General features: G+C 37.5%; 2 protein-coding genes across 2 annotated transcripts in view; both read left to right on the top strand.

Annotated features, from left to right (window-relative positions):
* LOC135704918 (mucin-2-like) overlaps nt 1-25,008 on the top strand; it is a 418,648-nt gene that overhangs the window by 219,097 nt on the left and 174,543 nt on the right. The gene's annotated exons all lie outside the window — the stretch shown is intronic.
* Nha2 (Na[+]/H[+] hydrogen antiporter 2) overlaps nt 5,335-25,008 on the top strand; it is a 57,544-nt gene continuing 37,870 nt past the window's right edge. The window contains exon 1 of the mRNA XM_065226474.1: nt 5,335-5,353. The gene's annotated coding sequence lies outside the window, so the exon portion shown is untranslated. The remainder of the gene's footprint in view (nt 5,354-25,008) is intronic.

The following is a 25,008-nucleotide window of genomic DNA, read 5'->3' on the forward strand; positions in this document are numbered from 1 at the left end:
TCTCATTTACTATTCAAATTCTGGTGAACTGGAGGGCCGAGTTAGAGAATCAGTCAACTTTATAACCAAACATTATCTTCTATTCGACACATTCAATAGCCGACAAGAAAATTGCTCGAAGGTAAATTTTAACTTTAAATGATGTACACATACATTTCACAGGTTTAATTATTTTAGTGCACACAGCCTTATAAAAGTGCTCTTAAGGAGCGATCGTGTCATTGGGAGTTTCTAGAATCGATAAAAGTATCGCTGGAGAAACTGTTTTTCACAAGCAATTTGTGCTTGGACATATCTAAGGTAAGCATTTTTAAGGTTTAGATATGCAGTCCTACTAAGGACATTTGGTTTTATTCTTAGGCAGCAGAAGCGTCACGAGCTCTAACGACAAAGCAGAGACACCCAAATTATGTCGGAGGATTTATTCATAACATTAACGTATTGCGATTGCTCTGGAGTGAACTCGTCATAAGATTCGACTGCAAATATCTTTGCACTAACAACATCAATCAGGATTGCCTCGAAAACCTTTTTTCGGAAATTCGACGGCGCTGTGGGAGTAACGACACCCCAGATAGTTTACAGTTTGGGGCGGCGTTCAAATACGCTTGTATTTAAGCCGGCAGTTGCAGCAGAGAAGGAACAAATTGTGAAAAGGACGATTCAGTGCCGTTGTTGTCAACAACCGAACTGGACACGGGCGTGACATTAAATAATTCTGACCAAGACAAGGTGTGCCATGTATACAAATTCACTCCTTTGGAGTAAAGGAAATAAATGCGCTTATGTACATATCAGGCGCAGCGGCTCGAAAGCTTTATCACAAAACATGTATAAAGAGTTTGAAGGCTGAACAAAATGAGAATCTTCTGGATGATGATGCTTATAACTTTTGTAAGACAAAGCAGTTAGTGTATGGCCGGTCCTTCATTTTACCAAGCTGCAACTTGTATCGAATTGGTGTTTTAGGCCTTGCAGCTTTTAAGCAAAAGTTTAAAAGATACTTGCGTCAAAACCATCATAATGTAAAAACGCGTTTGAAGAAACATATCAGCCACCGTTTATTCGAAACGGATGTTTGTCAAAGATGCTTCAATTTATTAGTTGATTTTTAACACCCTCATCCAAGGGTTCCTCAAAAAACTTAAGTCCTCACCCATCGACGGTAAAAATAAAATGTTTAAAAGTAAGGGAAAAGCACGTCGTATGTGCTTACCACCTGAGTGGTGCGAAGTGAAATTTTCTTCATGTTGGTAGTGTTGAAATAAACGTTTCATCACCGTCGGTTGGTAGAGAGAAGTGTCAAACGGCTTTTTATGCAGAGCCGATTCGTGACTTTTTGATTGTTTGTTGACATTGTTCATAGCTGGAGTTTTTACGGAGTGGAATAAAATTCAGAATGAAGTGTTTTGCTCACTTTTGCAATTATAAAGATGGACACGACGAAAAGCGAAGCCTATTCAGGTTTCCCAAGGATTCAGCAGTACGAAAAGAGTGGCTCAGTTTCTGTGAGGTGGATCTCAATTTTCAAATCAAACCCAGTGACCGGTTGTGCAGTATTCATTTTGATAAAAATTGTGTAAAACATCTGAATTCAGTTGCTTATCGTGATAAAAATGCAATCCCTACACTGCGAACATATGATGATGGTCCATTTATCAGTGAAACATATAAATTGTTGCAAATCAGATGCAAATTTAATGTGGCCGACGATATCTATGGAAGTGCTGTCGAAATTCCCTGGGACCTCCAATGGCAACGATTTGACTTCCCTCCAAATCGTGTGAAACTCGAACATGAAAACTCTATAGAACCCCCGTAGAACCTCGCTGGCAGCAACTAAAATATCCACTGAAACCTCTTCTGTCGCGTGAAAAATCTGTTGAAATTTCCTGGAACTTTTGTACTATCATCACAAATCTCCTTAGAACGTTCTCCGAAGTCACAGTCGTTCCTGAGCGAAAAAAAATCGGAGGGGTTTTTTTCAGCGCAGGAGTCTACTTTGGTCCAAAATACGCAATAATACTGTTATTTTTAATTGTTTGAGTCGTTTCGAATCACGTTTTTAAAAAGATCAAAAACATTACTGAAAAATATTTATTTTTTGTTTTGGACTATAACAATACTTCTATCTATTTCAACGAACCACAATGATAAAAAAGTGGTTCGATTTGACAGCTCGAAAGTGGTTCGATTTTGAGGTCCGTCTTCGCACCACTCAGCTTACCACTAGGCGTCAAATCAAAATAAGGATATCCTTTTTGTAACCAATAAGTTGGAAACCAATCAGTGAATAAAAATGCTAATGAGTATCACATGCCTGTTTATTTGTCTTCCTTCTCAATCGTTCATATTTCCAACAGCAAACGTCGGTAATCTTCGACTCAAGCCAATTAGAGGATCTGCTTTCTTCTAAAGCAATATGATGATGATGAGGGTCCCACCACTTACCCCTACAAAGGTTTGAGCTGGACGATTTATCTTTAAGATAATTAAATATTACATTTTAACCAGGTTGGCAAACAAAATCGAACTGGTTTCAGTTACAGATATAAATTCCCTCTAGAATTTACAGTTGCTTCACAGCGATATAAATGTGGAAAAGCTCAGGCGTCCACCTCTTAGTTCGCCTTTTTGTCCACCTAAAATATTCATAAGTATTACAAGCAATCAAGAGTTAATGAACAATCAACAAAGCATCCTATTACACTAGCAACCCCGCAATCTGATGCTATCATAATTTTCAGCAATGTCAGGAATGCTCACGAACCCCTAACATTTGCCAGAAAACTTACTACTAACTCAAGGTATCTTCCAAATAAGCTTCAAAATTGCATTTTTTTTATCAAATGTTAAATTCAGTCCTCTATATCCGTAATACGCGCGCGAGGCTCAAACCTTTGTAGACTACTATTTTTTTTTAATTTTAAAGTCAATAAGAAAAATAAGTTGCTTAAACAGTTTATTGATTCTAGTAGCAAGTTCATACCTACCAATTCGTTGGTCGTCTGCTAGTCTCCTCCGTCGAACGGATCTAATCTATGTTACAGCCTTCCTTCCGTAATTGCAGTAGGTGGCACCGTCTACCCACCGGTATTTCTCCGATGTCCTTTAACCAAAAACGGAAGACGCCGGAGAAAACTGGGCCTTGATGTTATCTGTACAGCAACAATAACAATATCAACGATGAGGTATGAATGTAAACATTGCACACTGAATGCATACTAATCAAATGTGTATAAAATGAAGGCAGAAAAAATACTGAAACTAAATATTTTTGCGCTTAATAAACTTGTTATATGTATGAAAAAAGTTCCTTTTCATGATTCAAGAATAATAGGGAATAAAAATGATTCTAATGAGAAACGTCTCAGGTTTTTTTTTTATATATATTACAACTGTTCAACGATGCTTGATTAAATTTTTCACTTAGTTTTCTTTCAGAGTGTTCGAAATTTTTCTGTCAAAATGCTTCTTTACCAATACATCTATCAGCTCAGGTAAGGTGTGATCGCGGATACAGGTGGAGCTAGTGTTTTAACGTATTTAAGTATGAATTTTTGGGTAGCAATTTTGTGAATTCTTGTTCTAGCCATCATGTCGGTTTGTCGGTGGTGACAACTTATCACTCACGGTGAAGTGATCCTCATTTGATTTACACGGCAATCACTTCACCTTGAGTGACAACTGGTTACTTCACTTCGTTTTCACCGTGAAATGACACCCGTAATAAGGGCCAACACATTCGTGATCTGCAAAGTGAGAAAATGGAGGTTAGAATTGGATCGTGCTCTTGCTTATTCAATTCATACTTATCAGCGGAAGATTTGAACCATATATTTCCGATCAATACATGCCACTATTGGTAACTTTTTTTTTATTGTTTAAAAGTCATTATTTGGTCCCTATTTTCGTAATTTTAGACACTAAAGTAACTTCTATCACATCACATACCCACTACCAGCCCTGTTGTCACACAATCTATACTAACACAAAAATGGCACAATTACCAACTGCGGAAATGCTCAAAGAACACTAAGTTGGAAATGGGCATCAGAATGTCTCAGAATGAAACAAAACTTAAAAAAAAAAATTGGGGTAGCCAATTTTCCGGGAAAACTTTAGATGCAGTTTATGGATTTTAAATGATGTCTTAAAAAATTAATAGCTGATAAATCACGTTTTCATTTGTTTATCCTAATGCAATTAATTCTTTATTATGCTCATATTATAGCATGATATTGTACATCAAGATAAAATTATTGGAATAGCAATTAACTTCTGACGTGACTGGTATCATTGCAAAAGAGCTGTCTGAAGTATCAACAATAACAACAAAAGCAACAACAACAATAATCTTAAAATCATGATTTCCGTAAAAATCGGAAGTAATGTCGGAAGCAGGTTTGGAAGTCGGAAGTCAGACTTCTGAACTTTAATTTAGTGGTCGGGCCACAATATTGTGGCTTCTAAAAACAAATGATTTAGATTTTCTCTGATTCTTCAAATTGTGAGGATCCATTCTTTTTGAAGTGCACTTACATTAATGTCCACCGCCAAATACACTGCCAAGACAAATTTGTTAATTCATTCCAGCAATGATTAACCCCAGATTTTTTTTTAATGATTCATTTTGATCGACTGGTCGGAAACGGAGCATCATAGCATTGCATTGAAGCATTGCATGAAAGCAAACTTGTTTGCAATAAAATTGGTAGGCCATTTAGGCGCTTGTCTACGCAGATGCGTAGTGAATGCACGAACGTCTCTCGCATGCCTCTGATGGTAGATGATGGAACTTCGCTTTGACAGTCACCGCACATGGCGATTCTTATCAGTTTTGTTTTGATCGGAGGAGAGGAAAATCCAGCAGTCACCCTCAAACCCCTTTTGCATTGGGTATCATTCGCTGTGGTTGCCTAGCGACCAAGGTCGCTTTAAAGTGATTTTGTTATAGTGTGGTGATAGACTCATTCAAAGGTATAGTGACGAAACGTCCTATCAGCTATTTATTGATTATCTTTATCAATTACACCTCTTCCTAATTATGGCATCACCAATGGCAATTACACCATCTTCCTGATTATGGCGATGTGAAACGGCTTACCGGCAGATTTTATGTTCACATCAGTTGAATTTAACGTAATAAGGTGTATACTTCCTAGAGTTTTCTGGAGATGCTGTTTGAATTAATACCATTTCACCCTAATAGGAAAGAGTGTGTGTCGATAAATAGAATGTCTCATTGGTAGATAGGATTTTTTTTTACAAATTGTTTTAGCATTATAACAGCTGGTATGAAGATGCGATAATTGATAGTAACCATAAACCAAACACGTTGCTGCTGTAGTTGGTAAGTGTATTTGGGTAAAATTAGAGTCGATGTTATTATAAGAGTCCCGCCAAGAGAAAATGTTGCGAACAATAAGCACTGTTTGTGATTTATTTTTCGTCAGAGTAAACGGCAACCATATTTGCCAGAAATGTCATATCGATAACGGAGCTTCTGGGATACAAAAACAATTATAGAATCTGGAAAATGTTCAAAAAATTGCTTGGTATAACTTATAAATACCACAAGGTACTAAATGTTTTTCATCTAAAATAACGAAAATATTGTCAGTAATGAATGTAATACTTGAAGTTCACTGGCTGTGGGAACAATGTTTATTTACTTTACTTGTTTGGTACCCCGCTTGACAGTTCGATTGGTACTTCTGGCTTCACTCTTGGCGGGACTCTTATTATAACATTGACTCTGGGTAGAATATGTATACATCGTCAAATCATATGTCCATTTATATTGCATTTATCACTGATGATGGTCTGTATAGGTGGAGATTAAAATCCCGTGCTATTATCGATGTATGATAGATAAGAGCTTTTTTACCAGCCTGGGGGGTGTTAGCTTATGTTAAATATTGAGATTAATTTGTAGCCAAAAGCCAGCACCACACGGGCAATCATATTGTCAATACTCATTTTGATGCATATATTGAAAAAAAAATCTCTTAAAGTTCTTACGTTAGTTTTGTATGGTCCTTAACATTATGTGATGATTTAATCTGATGTAATGTATAACATAGTAATATAGTCATGTTGTGCAACGAATAAGAAAGTGTAACGTGATGTGAAAAATGTTGTACGACATAAACCTCAAAAATGTTGTTCTTCTGTGCAGCGATGGGAAAGTTCGAGATATTTCAAAAAGTTCACCAAGAGATAATTTCGAGAATCATATTGAGTTTTCGTAAACTTCTTGATCACTACCCAATTAATTACTAAGCCCGTTAATAGCCCGATAAGGGCCCTTTTTGCTGAGTAATGTACTGATGTTCACCTCTCGTATCCATCTGTAAACTGCCGCTTCAGAGGAGCTTTCTCCCCGTCACACACATACACACACAGTACACATAACGTCGCTGTCTATCCAAGATGTATCTCCGTGTAGGTACCACTTCAGTGTACAAGGTATTATATGTATCACAGGTATAACTCTGTAACGTTTCCTGTGTTACGCTAAGCTGACGGCTTAAACGCCACCTTTCAAAGAAGGACCGTCAACTCGTTCTTAATTACCCGGCAAGAAACTTCCCTTCTCAGGGCAGGTCACTCAGATGTTGACACAAACGAACTTACTTATTTTGACCCAAACGTCTAAAGCCAACCAATCAGATTAGGATACTCAAATATAAAAACACCAATTCAAACCGCGAAATTGAAATAATTCTTTAAAATCAACCAAGGGGAAAAATGCAATAGTTATTTAAACCCAAACCAATCTAACAAATATAAACATATACAAATAACGTGACGCAAAATATGTGTGGAGTAACTAATCTAAACTAGAAGTAATTTTTATTTTATTCAATTTACTTGGACGAAACCCGAATATACTAAACTTAAATTTAAATTGTGGGCGACCCCGGCGTAGTGGTTAGCATCCATACCTCTCACGCCAAAGTCACGAGTTCTAATCTCACTCCGGACAAGTCACGAATGACCCAAGAGCGTTAAAGTGACTATAATTAAAAAAAAAAAAAACTTAAATTTATCGAGCTAGCGATTTATTAATTAAAATTCAAGGGAAATCGAAATTTATTGAATTAAGGCAAACCTAACAGTTTCCTACTGTGACGTCATGTTTCTATTTCATGTATGTTAGCAGTAGCAGTAACGGGTGGGCGTAATGACCGTCCAACTAACAGCCAGCATAAGACGGTGGATGTCCTAGCTGCTTGAAACAGCCCGCTCCAGTTTCGACGATATTTGCCAATTCTAGCACTAGCCAATGCAAGCCGATACAAGCCGCCCGCGTTGACTGAGCAAGGAGGGCCTGTTAACGCGGAAATCTCACATAATTTGCTCACTAATTTACTACTAACTAATTAGGCTTACCTGAATTTCAAATTTCACCAACTTCACAATATATATTCATTATCAATTTCTATTTTGATCAAAATATGATCCTGCACTCGACAAATTCAAAACTGTGGAAAATTATTTAAATGGTTTAAATCATCAAAATTCACAAACCGCCCGAACTTACTTCGAGTTTAGATGTTGCGCAGTAAATTTCAATCTATTGTCTTCAAATTAAATCAGTAATTATCAACTTCTGATTGTTTCAAAGCACTCCACTCAAATGATTCGATAGACGCGGGGTAGCTTGGGTTGTGCCTAAAAACTACTGCGTAATTTCTTCCTATTGGCAGATTCGAGAGAATAAACGTAGTTGTACAAGGTGTTAAGCACAATAGCCAAATCTATTGAATTCTCTACGACGCAATGGTTTTAAATTTTAAAAATGGTATCTTAACTGCCGTGTCAAAAACTAGGTGGCGTCTACAAAAGGTGTGTGTCTAAGATAGCATACAGACTGACAGCATGCTCTGAAAATTCATGGACATCCAAAGCTTTCATGAAGCTTATCTTTACTTGTATAGTTATTACGAACGATCGGGTAAACATTAATAGAAAAATAATAGGGTTCAAAACAACGTTATAACTCCAGTACATCCCTCCCCAAATTAGGAATTCAAGTGTAGACTGTCTTAATGATCGATACCATTTATTCACACGTTATTCATTATGGTCTTAGTACAATGCAATGAAAGTAATTACTGATACAAATGGAAGTCCTTGTACTTTTCCGGAGCATTCCTTTGTCTTCGGGGACGGTGCGTACACAGTTCGAAAAAGTAGTGTAAATTTCTGTTCAATATGATGCACATAAATGGAGCGTCACATATTATATAGGTTTACATTATATATCATGTAAAGTTCTGACACATTTCATGCAATGTAGCAAATATTGTATACAAAAGCCCATCTTTGTAAACAACATTGTTTGCAAGTTTCTCGGTTGCGTGAAATGAAATACAAGTCTACGTGAATGAATGTTTACATCACAATTAAAATTCAGAATTTTTATCTGTGTATCTTCTGATGACAATTTCCGACCTTGAGTGGACTCTTCTTCTGAGTTGACTTGTATTTATTTTATCACCAATCACACGATCCTGCATGTGCTATCCACATATATAGCGTGTGCTACACACGACAACCTGCATGTGCTCCCCACATGTATTTCATGTGCCACCCACACGATGACTTATCTGTATGTGCTACCCACATTCTATCCACATATTCTATCCACCTTGCATCTACCATTAGCTACCTACATGCCTCAAATATGGTGCCCATATATGATCATCACACTCATCACTCATTGTATTAGAATCATAGTATTTTTATTTTCAACAAAAAAAAAAATAAAATAAACAAAAACAGAAAATGTATGCGCACATTGTTGGTGCCACTACACCGCGATAGTAAAACTTCTTCTTTGGTAAAACCATCAGTATTTTACCTTAAAAAAAAGGAAAAAAAACCATGCGTTGCAAAATCAGCAGTATCGTTATGTTTCTCTATACAATACAAGCAATACATAAACAGAAAAAAGCTCCACAAAATAACAACAACTCCAAAAAGCATCACACGCGTTGTTTCTTCACGAACGCTCTTCAGCTTTCCAATAGTTTGTAGTGCAGACACCAATGTAAGCAACGTCAACAATGTCATTTTTAATTTGATTACGATGGCAGCTGCAAAAACGTGAAACACATCACTGAATTTAAAAAAAAAACAGCTACACCAACCAATGCAAACAAAAACTAACACGCCGAAAGGTAACAGTTTACTTTTCCAACCAAAAGTTAACCTAACACGATTCACTCTGAACATCTGCGCTCTGCCCTTTGCACTTATGGACGCCTTTTCTTTCGCATGCACGCAATTTTTTTTTATTTTGCATATATATTTATTATTTCCACGCTTATCCAACAATTAATTATGTTTTCCCGGGTTATTATCTCTCACAGTATGGTATTATTTGTGCAGTTTCGGCAATTTATTCCACTAAACTCACCAATTTTTATCGTCGTCGCCATTTGTACTGATGTTCACCTCTCGTATCCATCTGTAAACTGCCGTTTCAGAGGAGCTTTCTCCCCGTCACACACATACACACACAGTACACATAACGTCGCTGTCTATCCAAGATGTATCTCCGTGTAGGTACCACTTCAGTGTACAAGGTATTATATGTATCACAGGACTGGAGTTATACAGTACAAGTGATGGAAAATTTTGGAATTCAGTTTGACTAAACATTGTTTTTAGAACGTAGGATAATAATAGGGTAAATTATGGCTTCGGCACCCATTGACTGTTTTCGGCAACCGAAATTGAAACGTGAATTTCACTGTATTTTCCCATCAAAACTCTTCGCTGAATGCATTAAGCCGATTCCTTAACTTTTCAGCTTCAATCTGATTACATTTTTACGACTGTGCAATTCTGTTATGCCATATTTTACTTTAAATTAAATATACACACTACAAAATACGGCTGATTTCGAGTTGCCGATAATAGAACAGCTGGTTAACACGCAGTTCAAATGGAAAGGGTGCCGAAGAAAAAGAGACTGCCGACAATAGTCACACTCACCTGAGAAGTTTGGAGCGTTGTAAAAACATGTTCAACCCGTTTTGATCAGTTCTATCGATTGGAATTGGTAGAACAGCAAGCAGCAGATAAATGTCAACAAACAAACCTGTCATGTATGTGTGTGACGCTGAGAAATCGCTAATAGAAGTTCGGACGCTGCTTAGATTGACGAGAATACGTAAATTCCCCTATGTCTTTACAATACTGTTGAAAACGAATCACAATGAACAATAAAATCAAAATAAAGGGTGTCGGGTGTAGGGTGCGTTATATTTTCTGGCAAGCAATGGCATAAGAAAAGCGTGACAAAGGAGGGAGGTAGGATAAAATTTTCCTCAATTTAGCGTGACAAAATTAATGCATGGCCGAAGTACAAAAGGTCGAATTGAGCTTAGATGGGCAAAAGGTCGGAATGAACAAATGGTCGTAAGAACAAAAGATCGAAATGGGTAAACAGGGCAAATTGTTGGTGGATAAAATGGGTGGTTAATTACCAAATATTTTTCCTTCTTAAAATCATGAGCAGTTCTTTGGAAAATTATGATAAAAAAAAGATCTACTGTGCGTGACACGGCACTTTAAGAGACAAATAACTGCCTTTCTCTATAATATTTTCCTTATTTAAATCATGAGCAGCTCTTTGGGAGTATTTGCATAGTATTTTTTATTTAAGTTCTTTAAACTCTGAGCGTACATTTTCTAAACAATATTTTGTCCTTCTAAGTTCAATTCAACCTTTTGTCCCTCCATACTCAATCCGAACTTTTGTTACTTCGACCCTTTTTCCCTGTAAGTTCAGTTCTACCTTTTGTTCATTAGACCTTTTGTATATTCGACCTTTTGTTCATTCAACCTTTTATCAATTCAACCTTTTGTCCATTCGGCCTTTTGTCCTTCGACCGTTTGTATTTCGACGTTTTGTAATAGATTCATAACTAATTAGTTCCCAGGGTATAACAAATGTATTGGAAGTATTTACTGTTAATCTATCTTGATTCACTACAATCAAAACCAACATTGTAGTGTCAGACGCATACAATTTACTTTGAATGGACCATGATTATAATCCTATAAGCTTGCCAGCATTATCTGTTGGCAAGATATGAAACGAGATGCTATTCTGCATCAAGGCAAACGTAAAGCGCAAATCTCTGGTAATTCATTTTGGTCACTATAACTTAGAATTAATGACTAAAAGCCAAAAGATCCGGATGTGCTGAATTAAGATTGCAAACTGGAATCCGTGTTGGTATGAAGCGGATTGATGCTACGAATAGGTAACTACCTTTTTCATATCACTATGCCACTCGCGTTAGAACAGCGAACAGCCGCAAATCATTTGTCTCTTCGCAACAGCAAGAGTGACAATCCGGCTGATGTTCCTCCGTTGGGAAAAGGAATCACCACATGGCAATAAATTTCGGTTTATAAGGCAGTAGTCATTTTACTCACGCTTCTAGTTTGAATAATGGTGGATTTTTGCTTCCAGTGACAGGGAAATGTTTTTCATGCCACCCATTTATTGCGTTTCATGTGATGGGGAAATGCTTTCTCCTACAAGGTGTGGGAGATCAGGGCAAACGATTTTATTGCTTCGTGCTTAGAGATTGTTTTAAAGATTTTGGCTTTGACTGTGCTAGGTGATTATTTTTTGTAAAATCGATTAATCCTATTTTGGATATTCAATTGTTGTAAACATGAGATAAACTTAGGATGTTCGTTGCCATGAAGTGACCGCAACAGTGAATCCATGCGATGTTTGAAGGTCACTTTCGATTTAGATTTAATTCGATGATTGATACCCTCTATTGATAATTCCCACATAACAATCTATCATGGATTTTTGTCATATATTGCACACGCATAACATACAAGTTAAAAGTTAAATAAATTTACGGGCAATTCAACGATATGTTTGCTGCAAAATATTCTCCGTTTCCTATCTGTGCGGTTGCATCTGTAACGACACCGGAAACGTGAGTTTATATTTTTTACCCCAAGAATCTTGATACATTGTGTATTTCAATTGCCCAACCAAAGTGACCCAACTGGCGGGGCCATTCTGATTGATGATCACATAAATGTTCTCTCGGTCAATTGACTTTCCAGCCGTTCCTTCTTTCTTAATTTGTAGAGCTGGTGATATCGGAGTGTCTCACGGCTAATGAACAGGGACAGTTTATTTTCTAGAGTATCATAACTTCTTGCTTCACGGCCAGAAAAAGGGACCAAACATAACCAGAATCGCTTTACTGCTGTACGTAGGGTAATGAATGAACTTTTTAATTGGGCTCATTTGGCAACGAATATCCAATCCTGGTTGGGATGGCTTTATGTGTGTATTTTATTTTTGGGTGGACGGACCACAGCTAACCTTTTCTTATCTAAATTGACCGAATCTTTACTAGCTTTCATAGAGCGTAATCAGTCTAGAATGATTTTCTGAAACTGCTTTCGCTTAAATGTGTACCTATAATTTTTGACAAGATGAGCTACGGTACTTTGATAAAAGAAATACAATTTTGAATTTATGTAGGTCAATCCGTTCGCGGTAACGAATAAATTATCATACGCCATAATGTCGTGAGTTGAAGCATCGTTATGGCATATACAAATATATTATATTAACAATATGATCCACTCTTTCGCTTAGCTGGCGAACCAAATTTTTAGCGATGAAAGCACCTCTGTGGCCAAAAAAGCTACCAATGTATTTGTTTATCGCCACGAGGGGTAAGCCAAATGAAAATTTGTTTAATATTTCAAATGAATGTATTTCATTCAGCATATTATTTTATTTGATGACAACAGTGACATGTCAGACAAATTTTAAAGTAATATACGCAATGTAATTAATGAAAATAATTAAACTCTTACTTTTGTAATAAGTGCTCTATTCGCACCCCTCGATTGTAATTGAATGATTGTTGCTGACCTTTTTCAACGTGATGGTGCGTGAAGAAATATTTTGCCTGTCGCCATTGAAATATTTGGAAAAGGCATGAATGGATCATATTTTTAATATGATATATTTGGCATATATCAATCAGTGGGGCGGTCGTATCGTAATCCGGGGACAAATAGATCGCTAGAGTAAATTAAAGAAAACATGTAAAACTTTCTTTAAAATATTTAAAACAAATGTTCTAAACATTTAAATTGATTTTTCTCAATAACTCAATTTTTAAAAACTATGAAACTTTTGTTCATGAGAGATAACTTAATTATAATATATTGCACAATATATTACAAGTTGGTCACTTTTATTGAGCAGTTCCACGTCAAATGACGAATAGGAAAAATCGACCTACCCCGACTTGCATGAAACTTTGCGTAATTGTTAGTTATGGGCCATGATTCACATTTTCGCTAAATTCTGTCAACATTATCCAAGTAAAGTTTTCAAAATGGCGTCTTTGAAATTAAAAAGAAAATGTAGCACGGAGACGGCATTTCTGATTGAAATGACGTCTGTAAAAAAATTGTAGACAAAAATTCTATTTTTTTTTTTGGTAAACATATACAAGAAATGTTTGTAGTAATTTTTAGTAAAAACTCAAAAAAAGTGTTATATATCCTTTCCCGATTTTTAAATTTTTTTACGATTTAAGCTAATGAAAAAGTAAAACTTTTGGAATTTTTAAACTTATGGACCTTTAAAATTTGACAAAAATTGTAAAACAAAAACTTGTGTTTAATTTTGGAACTTTTTCAAAATCTTCAAATATTTCATTTAATGTTTATTAAAAAAATGCATTAGGGGTTCCTGGGGTAAAATGAATAAGTTTTTTTTTTGTTGGGGAGAGGATTAAAACCACTGCATCCATTTTGAGGTATGCATCAGTTAATGGAATCAAGCTGTTTCTTGTTAAAATTAAAAGCAACAGTGAATATCATGTATTGCCTACATTCTCTTAAGCATTATTTAGCTGTTTATATTCACAACATAAATGAAAACTTTGGAAAATTTAAATAAAATGTTATTTTAGACATTGATAAAATAATCTGGAAATGCCACTAATCGGGGTAAAATGCACTACAACCAGTGTTGGAAATATAGAAAAAAGTTCATTATCGAAACCGAGATGTTTTCACTTCAGAACTTTGCGATGTGAATTTAATAAACGTTATTTCCCGAGCGAACGTTCTTGTATGATATTGAGAGGAACTAATATCACTCCTGCTTTGACTCACCAGTGAGAGAGAAAGTGTGTTAGAGATATTTTTTTTGTTCTAAATTCCTTACACAAATGTTCATTCCCGATATATGATGAAATCAAGCTGAACATTGCATTAGGTCCTAAGTAACATTGATCGATTATCTTCATCGACTTTCTCTTTCGTTAATAACATGAGCACATCACCGTTTCTTGCTGTGTTTGTCGTATTAGATGCTAGATGAAAGCTTCTTTTATCGAAAACTGTGCTGAAAATACCTGCGAATGTCTTAAGATGGCCGTAGGGATGCAAAGAGAAAGTCGACGAAAAGAATCTGTCAATTGTACTTAGGACCTAATGTAATGTTCAGCTTGAAATAGATCGCTAACTGTGACTCGCGAGCTTCTTTATTGGTAACTCCTAAACAGCTGGTGAAGTTTGAATCGCTGTTATGAGTAACATAAAACAAGAGTTACATAATGTGAAAACCTTATAAATGTGAATTAAATGAATCCTAAATGTATAGGGTAGAGAACTACTTCGGCCTAATCGCCCATTTTGGGCCTATCGAGCAGAAAGCTTCAAATAAATCCATGATTTCAGATTTAACTAGTCAATCATGCGTTTGGTACGATACATTAGTTAATAAGCTTCCGAACGAAGTCGATGAGAACGCGTGATATGAATGTTTGCACCCATTATTCCCAAAAACAAAAGAAGCGCTCTGACCGAATCAATTTTTATCTTCATCCGGTAGGCCGAAGTGAATTCATTTGCGTTTCAATGGCGTTTCAATGCGTTAGGCCGAGTTTAGAATCCGTAGGCCGAGTTTGGCGTCAAGAAGTAGTGTTAGACTTTTGAAAACATCTCAACGATTGGTTTCTCTTTATCAAATCTTTTGGTACGTACGGAAAGGTTAATAAATTTGGAAGCCATCAGTAATAATAACAATCCGTTTGGTGCTAAACTGCGCTAGATTAAGAAAGTCTAAGTGCGGGTTTTGCTTATTAGGCCGGAAATGGGGTAGTTTACTTCCACCAATAAAAATGCATGTGTTTCTTCTACATGAATGCATCTTAAATATCATCATGCAAAAGAATAACACCTAATCCTAGAAAAAGAAAACGTCACAAGAAGTTCAGCGACCATTTCAAGCTGAACATTGTATTAGGCCCTAATTAACATTGAACGATTTTCTTGGTCGACATTCTCTTTCGTTAATAACTTGAGCACATAACCGTTTCTTGATGTGATTGTCATATTAGATGCTAGATAAAAGCTTCTTTTATCGATCTGTGTGCTGAAAATACCTGGGAATGTTTTTACATGACCGTGGGGATACAAAGCGAATGTTGACGAAGAGAATCTGTCAATGTTACTTAGAACCTAATGCAATGTTCAGCTTGATTTCATATCACTCCTCGACGGAACCTGACGTAGGAGATAAAAGCTCAGCTAGCTAGTTTCTCGATTTTTTGTGAAATAGGTTGAGAGAGCGAAAACGGAATACTTTTTCGGAATAGTTTGCTGCGCTGTTTCGCACATCTCGTTCGGGAACTCTTATTCTCATTCGTTCACGATTTTTGCAAAGCTCATTCTTTAGGGAAATCATTCTCTGAAGAACAGCGAACGAACTTTTTTAGAAAATAAACTTTCCAACACTGGCATTTTGCATTTTGCCCCGAATGTATATAAAAATGTTTTTGAGCATCTCTTTCACCGACGCTTAATATTGTTTGAATTGCTCAAAAATCTTAAATGCGGAGGGCAAAATTACTCTATATCCAATGCATTAAGAAATCGAAAATGAGGCATACAACGAAAAAAGGGGGTGCTTTCAAACGCATATTTTTCAAAAAGCATTAATGTGAAATATGTCATGCAATAAGCCATTCGACGGCGTAGTTAGTCAGCAATTTTGTGGCATATAGTACAATTAGTGAAAATAGCTAAAACACTAAGAAATTTTTATCTAAAATTGGAAGTATCAAAATTTTCCATACATTTGCTTAGACCACAAGGTGTCGTTCCGAACAGAGCCATCACATAGTTGGTACCAAACGAAACAACCCAAAGCTGCAATTAACCTCTTCATTCGAGCAGATAAAATGACGTTTACTCGAACTTTGAAAAGAAACATTATTTTAAGATTTTTTCTTCTAGAAGCTCGAAAAAAGTAGCCAAAATTTGTGCGTTTCACAAAAAAAAAAAAAACAGAAATTAGTTGGTCCAGTTTTATGAAATCGCTGGTAGAAAGTCACGCCAAAACTGCTTGACAAAGTGGTCAATTCCATTCGTTTCGTTTATAGGGTGTTTACATATGTGCGGTTTTGCTAGCGCTAGTGTACTAGCCAAATAGCACGAATTTCAGTTGCTCCTGAAATTTAATGCTGGTAGAAGCTGATGCCCTGTTTACATTATGCTGGTGAGCTGTTTTGCTAGCAGCTGGCTCATTAGTGCTACTGAAATAGCATAAGTGTAAACACCCAATCAACACGCAGCAGCTCAATACAGACGATATGCGGACTGAAGGAAAGGCTCCCCGCACGCAGCTTGCAAGAGCGCTCTAGCCAGAGAAGTAGTTAAGAAGCAACACCAACTGTCAACTGTTCGGGTGCAGTTGTTCATCGTGCAATATGCCTTTGTTGGGCCATATTTACCAAATTCAAATTTCACTTCGCTTTGATCTGTATACTAATAGCGAATTCGTTTGTTATTCAGTTCCGGGTATCGAGATTGGGTCTGCTTGTTTTCTGACAAACGTCAGTTTGCTCGTTTGTTTTTAAAACATAGCTCAGGTTGAGGTTCGCACTGACAAAGAGTTCGGTTTCGCACTGGGTTGGAACTGGTTCCAACCCCGATAATAAACGAATTCGCTATAAGCTTCAGCGAATCCAAACACATAAAGCAACTAACGATACAGACAAAGCGGTTGCTACGGCTACCATGACAAACTCGCCCTGTAACAGCTCGATCCGAGTGGTAGAAAGATAATGATATATTGCTTGCCTGCTTTGTTGCAATATACATGGATGAGGACATAGCTTGATTTGAATCGAGAAAAGACATAACAAAAAAATTACCATTAACACACGTGTATCATCTTCGGCTTTACTTCGTGAAGCAGCTTGCCAACAATTTGCTCGTTTCCTTCTACCGCGCCGAGTGAGTTGTGTCGCACGGGCTGCTTGTCATGAAAAAGAAGGAAGAAGATTATATCATTATTGCTTTCCACTTCTGACATAGCGTTATCATTCGGTTCATTGATCGCTTGTCATTTTGTCATTTGGAGATATTTTTGATTCCTTGCTAAGCTTTAAATGTTACTAAACCAAACGGCCCTTGTCAAAGCCATCAACATATTTTTTTTTGCAAAATAGTGAATTTATTGGATATAACGTCCGTCAACCTCGCTGCCAAGCACACCCCGCCATCACGCCCAAAGCTCGTAGGCAATGAACCAAGGACAAAAACGTTTGTGAGCAAATGCTTCAAATAAATTTGCAGTACATAGGGGAAATGCAGGTAATGTCGGCCTAAGTGTCCCTAATTTGGGCCCATACATAAATTCAGCAATCAACAAAATTTTCAATAGCAACCAAAAATATCCATTAATAACGTCCCAATAACGCGTTCATCTAGATAAAATTGATAAATAGCAGGCTTTTAGCGATGGGCCCAAATTAGGGACATGTAGGCCGACATTACCTACATTTCCCCTACATTGATTGAGCATAAGTATTAGTAACATTTTGTCAAATATTATAAATTAACAATATGGTTCACTTCCAGAATTCCCATATATTTCCGAAAAGACGCATAAGTAATACCCTCTCCCGGTGAGAAAGGTGACTAAAAACATTCGTGGCCTTATTATTTAAGCGTGTAATCAATTCATACGTTTAGTCAAATAAAAGGTGTGGCAAACAGTATTAGCTTCTCATGCATGTTACACGCCTACCCTGACGTCATGAAATTATACTACGTTCAGACTATAGTTGATATTAATAACGTAATAACGTAATATAATATGATATAAAAAGTGCCTAAATAACGTGATATCTGCTATAGTTTGAATGTACAATAAGCTTAGAGGTAATCCAAACAAATAAAAGAAAATGCAGATTATATCTGCCATCCCTCTTTACATACCACATTGGCAACTCACAGGAAGAAAACTTTCAACACGCTAATAATCGTTAACCCAATTTTCGGTAATAGATTAACAAACACGGTAAGAAAAAAACACTCAAAAACACTTGAGTTTAAAAAAAAGCTCAAAAACAAAAATATAAAAATGAATTCGATTTTCAGTTAAAAGTACTCAACCGTCATGTTTTCACCATTGGGAAATTTTAACTTATTTTTGGATGAAAATCATAGCAACCTGCGCTGCCTTTGATACTGTCATTTTTGTGTGCTTCATCGCCTTGGTTCGTGCTCCATTATTGGCGTTGACGGCACCGTCGAAAAATGGTCTCTTCTAGAAATGATTGACAGTTTCTTATGGGATTTTTAGGTGAAGTCAAAGGATAGTACCATAGAGGTAACTCTAATACCCCGTTCACATTATAGCGTATATCACGTGATATACGCTGTCTTGCAATGAGCACTCATACATCTAGTTTTCACGATTTTAAATTGGCTCACTACTTGACTAGCCTATTGGTCCCAAGCAAACGATTAACGTACCCAATTCTAGTAGAAATTCTACTACTACACAATGTTTGTTTTGATTCGCTATGGAAGTTTGACAGATAAAATGAGGGGTTAGTGGGTTTTTCTATGTTTCAAGGGGTGAATCGATTAGCTTGGGACCGAAGAGGGTACCACAGCTGAGCCAAAAAGTTGAGCACGTTACTTCGGGACCTTCTAGTCTTAGAGTTACCACTATGGTATAAGACCAGAAAGTCCCGTAAAAATGTGCTCTACTTTTTGGCTCAGTTCTGGTACTATCTTCGGTCCCAAGCTAATCGATTCACCCCTCGAAACATAGGAAAATCCACGAACCCCTAATTTTATCTGTCGAACTTCCATACGGAATCAAAACAAACATAGTGTAGTACTAGAATTTCGACTAGAATAGGATATGTTAATCGATTTGCTTGGGACCAATAGGCTATTCAAGTAGTGAATCAATTTAAAATCGTTAGCGTATATACTAACCCTTGAGTTTTGTTGTTCGGATTGTAGAAGTCGGAATCTTGAAAATGCAAAGAACAAATTATACTGCTCTTGTTGAGTGACGGGTTGCGACAGAAGTTTGTCCAGGCATCCACTTCCCTAAAATTTTGCAAACTTGGTATGGCTTAGCTGAAATTTACTATATATCCAAATCTGTTTACCTGTTTGAAGCATTAATCCGGAAGAAATAAATCCTAGAAGGGCCTTCTTTCGAGCTGGAACATCCAGAAACAGCGCAAAATGATCGACCCATAGCGTTAAAAAAAAACTATTAACCAAAACGATCCAGATAGTTTAAATGTTTAGCTAACCGAGAAATTGACAGATGTTAGCGGTACGTGGTCCATGCAAACAACTCTAAATTGAGTAGAATTTACTTCTTCTACACACTATTCTGATTCTACTCTGAGACTGGGTAGACGGTACCCATTCTTATGTGCAGTAAGGAGTTGGCAGAATCTGAGTAAACCAGTTTTATTACGATGAGTAAAATGTACCCAAATTCTGGGGAAATGGTTATAATCGCATGTTTAGAATGGTGCAGGTATAAAAGGGAAATTTTTGCGGTGCCCAAATATCCTACACGGTTAGAAAAAATTACCCAAAATTAAGTTCTTTTCACTCATCTCGGCACTATAGTGCAGGAACCTAAAAGTAGGTAAAGCGGTTCAAAGTAATTTTCACTAAGTTGTACCCCACAGTAGGTAAATATGATTATACTCAAAGTGGGGTTCCCACACTTTACTACCCTTGTTGGGTGGTTTTGCTCCTCCGTTTTTGGCAACATTAGAAGGAGAAAAGGAGACAAACTAGTCAAAAGTAGGTAAAAACGAACTGGGCCATTGGGTACTTTTTTCTTACCGTGTACAATACTGTGGACCCCCGCTAATCTTAATGACACTTCGTGCATATTAAAGGGGTTTATTTTTATTTTGAACTTGTAACCCTATGACCATTAGAAATTTGAGTTTCTGGTAGCCTTATTTGCGGTTTTGTTTTGATTCTGCTTTCCATTTAGCCTCTTTTCATTCCGCTTTATTATTTATTACGCAATTACAGCGGAAGCGGAACGGCAGCGCGAAAAGCGGAAAAGTCCAATCTGAGTAAGCCTACTTGTCGGATTGAAAACTATTCAGAACAAAATTTACTCCGGCTAGGCATCTTGATGTCATTTGTGACAACTGCCAAACTGCTCATAAAGACGATAATGAATAAAAACTGAAAATGTTCACGCATTTCCAAATGGTTTCCTACCATTCCCATATATTCGAAAGTGACTGGCCCTCTGGATGTGGATGATGTCAAAAACAACAAAACATGATTAATTGGCGTCTTGCAGTGAAACTTTTCCAAGCTTTCGCCACCTACATTTCGAAGTGAGAAATACTAGAAGGAGGATAGTTTCCAAATTTTCCAAGTAAAACAGACGCTTTTTGGGGCAAATCGGTCCATAAAGAAAAACTAATAATTTCCCGTGGAAACTTTTGCTTGAATCGTGTAAGAAAACTTGTTTGAAAACTATTTGTTATTATTTCGGTATGGATCGGAGATGTTTTCATGGCAAACTATGCATAACAAGTTTGCACCCACAGGGAGAGGTTACCTCCTGCGCAGCTGCATTTTTCAGAAAATGGTAAATATGTTCGATTTTCACTAAGATGAAAGTGGAAATTAAGTGAATTTACTTAGGAAAGGTTGTATCATGCTGGTGGTAATAGAGAATTGGTTGTATAGGACGCCAATATTCAATAAATGTTCATTTTGGCCTTTTTGAAGCAAACATATTGATACTCATAATTTTCGACGGAAAACGCACCGGAACTTGATTTACTCAACACGCACCATACTATAAAATGGTGCTAGATGGTCTTCAAAGTGATAACAAGATGACAAATCATCTTTATTTTGAGTAATTGAGCAATTTACTTCTGTTTACCATCATATTTACGATGCAGCATTGATGGAGCCGTGAAATGAAATGAATATATCTTATGAAAGTTCACCTGGAAAAGTCAAAGATGCACATCAGTCTGATCGTAAAAACGTTTTCTTCTTCAATTCGAATGTTATATTGGAAGGATTTCACGCAGGCTTGATGAAAATTATGATTTAATGCTAATTTTCACGAATTTTATATGCAGTCTGTCAACATTATCATCATCATGCAGTGGCGACATCTGCGTTGAGCTTTTACGGCAAACTTCCAATTGAGTACATGGGACTTTACTTACTTTTGGCTTCCCACGTAGTACCTAGTAGGGTGAAATAAACTTTTTCCCTTGATTTGTTTTCCGTACTGAATACCAATGCTACCGACGCCCGAGAAGCAGCTCCCACACCTACCCTTCGTGATCAGATATAAACGCTTGAGATATAAACTTAATTTTGACTATTTTTTTCTTACCGTGTGGTTAAATTTTACTCAACAGTGAGTTGTTTTTGATAGCCTTGTTACGCTCAATTTACAGTGTACTAGTCACCTTTCGCGTCACTACACAGCAAAAAAAAATGTAATATCGATCAACGTAATTCAAGCTGATATATGAAATAATGATGTAATAGCAAAACGCAGATACAATATTACATTAATGGATGTAATTTTGTTCGCAAAATCGATGTACATCGTACAATGTGATATTACACAACCGATGGATTGACCTGGTTGCAGCAGTTTCGATGTAATATTCAACAACTTTTTTTGCTGTGTAGAGCCGCTAGTGTCGGGAAAAATCGTGTCTTGGGGATAATAGAAGAGTGAACCATATTGTTAATTTATAATATTTGATTTTGTTTATTTCCATTGACTATGCTTTTTAGCATGGATCTTACATTGCAGTTGATTTATCTAATGGGATCTTCATCTTTTTATGGAATGGTTGATTTGATTTAAAATACAATTTTCTGTAGCGGTGCCGGTGGTGTAGTGGTAAGCGTGATTACCTCTCACCCCAACAGGCCTAAGTTCAATCCCAGTCGGCGCCGCCGGGATGTTCTGAGGCATAACATCTCTGATCACGCCTTCCTTCGGATGGGAAGTAAAGCCGTTGGTCCCCGGTTCATGAGTTGATGGGTCGATAGGTAGGGTCCAGGTGTAGGAGCTGCCTCCCTGGCGTCGGTAGCATTGGTGTTCAGCACGGAAAACAAGATCGAAGGAAAACAAATCAAGGAAAAAAAAAACAATTTTCTGTTCAATTAGTTTACATTACCTACCCATATAAGGGCGTATTTTATTGATTTGAAAAATTTGATATCCTTCCCGAGTAGAAGTGATGCTTGAAAGATGTTTCGTACGGCGTTTGAGCACTTTTGGGAGCCGGACAGAATGCCATGAGTTCTAAATAAATTTTCGTGTTATATTCAGTCGCATCGCATTGTCGTAGCACACAGTTGAAATCGCCTCCTAGGACGATGTGATCAGTGCGATGACGAAGGTAGTATGCGATTGTATTGTTGAAGAACCGCTCTCGTTCGGCACGCAGAACGAAACCCGATGGGGCATACACATTTCAGAGGGTAGTGTTGTGTACACGCAACGTAAGCAGTCTTCCATCCAGGCTCTTCTCTACATAAGAGAACTTGATGTGCTCTTTGAGAGCAATTGCCGTTCCTCTCCTCGCTTGGTTGACGTTGCAGACAACGTTGTAGCCGGGTAAGCTGATCGTTTTCCACCTTCTGCAGGAATACGATGTCCAGTTCCATCGTGCGAACGAATGTGCGAAGGGCGTTTAGCTTGGTCGAGTTAGTGATTGTATTGATGTTGATGGTTCCGATATTGCAGCTCACGTACTCCATCATTGTTGCATATCTTCATCGGAGACGACGTGTTCGTGTTCTTTGGTGGTGATGGCTTCTAAAGAGTGTCGCATTTTCTTGCCCGGTGGCTGTCTACGTGAACGTCGGCTGCCGTTCGAAGTTTGCGAGCTGTCCGTTTCGTTGCCATCGGTCCTGCGTTGAGAAACGATGGTGCCGATTGGGACTGACACTGGCAAGAGCTGGATGACAGCTTGTGTTGCAATTGGTTTTTTTTTGTATAGTAGCAGGCAGTGATGGAAAAGTTCGCGATAACTCACTATGACTCGTGAATTTTTCCCATGGTGAACTTCGTTAAATATCGCGAACTTTTCCAACACTGGTAGCAGGTGCAGCGGGGGGTGGCATCATACTTTTGTGTTGTGCTGTTGTAACTCGCGTCTCACTTGCTCCAAGGAGATTTGGAGCCATGCCCGAAGCGCCTGGCTGTTCGATTACAAGCGGACCTTTTCTCGCCGGCTTGCGTTGTTCCGCTCCGGCTGCTTGACCATTTTCTTTCGCGATGAACTTGTGTATCTCGTCATTGGAAATGTGCTTCGGAAACTGCGAATATTCGAGGCGAAATGTATTTTCGCGGCGTGGCATCGCGACGGAGGCGATCGCGGTACTTGGTGCGACGGTAGAAAAAACCGACAAAAAGCGTACAAAGTAGCCTGTGAACGACTTCTGAAATCTGCTCGTCCTAAAACATTGACTTATCGGCTCGGAAGTTGAGCGCTAACTGTTGACAAATGTGCCGCAGTTGAACGGTAGCTGACGTAAGAATATAATGCGCCAAAATATAGGCAGCGTTTGGCATGTTTTGTCAATCATAAGATGCATTTAGGTTGTTATTATACTAGGGGGTTTATCTAATTTCCGTCCTACTAAGCACAACGTGCACTTTACCTCTCTTTTCTGAACGAGTTTAAACTAAAAATGGAATTTTTCTGTCAAAGATGACTTCTAAATTTATTCACCTTTCCATACGTACCGTTGGATTTGATAAAGAGCCACAAATTGTTGAGGTATTGTTTAAAATCTAATACTGCTTCTTGATTCTAAATTCGTTCTACGAGTTTCAATTCCGTCCTAACGCATTGAAACGCCATTAGATTTTCTTCGTCCTACGGATAAACGTAGAAAAAGGGGATTCGCAGGGAGCGCTTCTTTTGTATTGAGAACAATGAGCGTAAATATTCATACAATGCGCTCTAACAGGATTTATGTTGCAGCTAATGAACTAACGCATCGGAACAAACCTATTATTGATTTGTGTACGGTGAAATCATTGATATTATTGATCTTTTCTGATCGATAGAACGGAAATGGGCGATTACGATGAAGTACCTATTAAAAATAATCACAGTGCTTATTCACTTCCACTAATAGTTACGCCATCCGTTTCAACTTACTCATAATTTCAACTTGCCCCGGTTTACCTTAAGAATATATATCGGAATGATGAAATCATTAGATGTTTTGTTGTAACATTCAGTGGTTTTAATACACATTTCCGAAAAAGGGTCTGCACAAAATTTCACGCAGGCTTTGCTTTTCGGAACGAATGAAGGCCGCAATGTTATTCCATATAAGGATCGAATCAACTAGGAGCAAACAGTGCGGAGCGTCGTTTGTCTACAGCAGGCTTCCAAATAGTACAGCCTTCTCACGGCAGTTGGTTTATAACTGAATTGACTGTTGCTTTGTGTGCTTTACTACCGCTTGCTACCGTACGTTCAGATCTGAATTCGAAGTGTATTGGCAAGTTGCAATGGCAACAGCGCACGCACGAACGAATGAAAGCTGTATTAGAACAGTCCATCTATACCCGCTTTGCTAAAATCATCGTGCTTTGCTTGGAAC

This window comes from Ochlerotatus camptorhynchus, unplaced genomic scaffold, assembly GCF_037179485.1.
Source record: "Ochlerotatus camptorhynchus isolate MF236.1 unplaced genomic scaffold, CSIRO-AGI_Acam_v1.1 ptg000251l, whole genome shotgun sequence".
NCBI classification, from domain to species: domain Eukaryota; kingdom Metazoa; phylum Arthropoda; class Insecta; order Diptera; family Culicidae; genus Ochlerotatus; species Ochlerotatus camptorhynchus.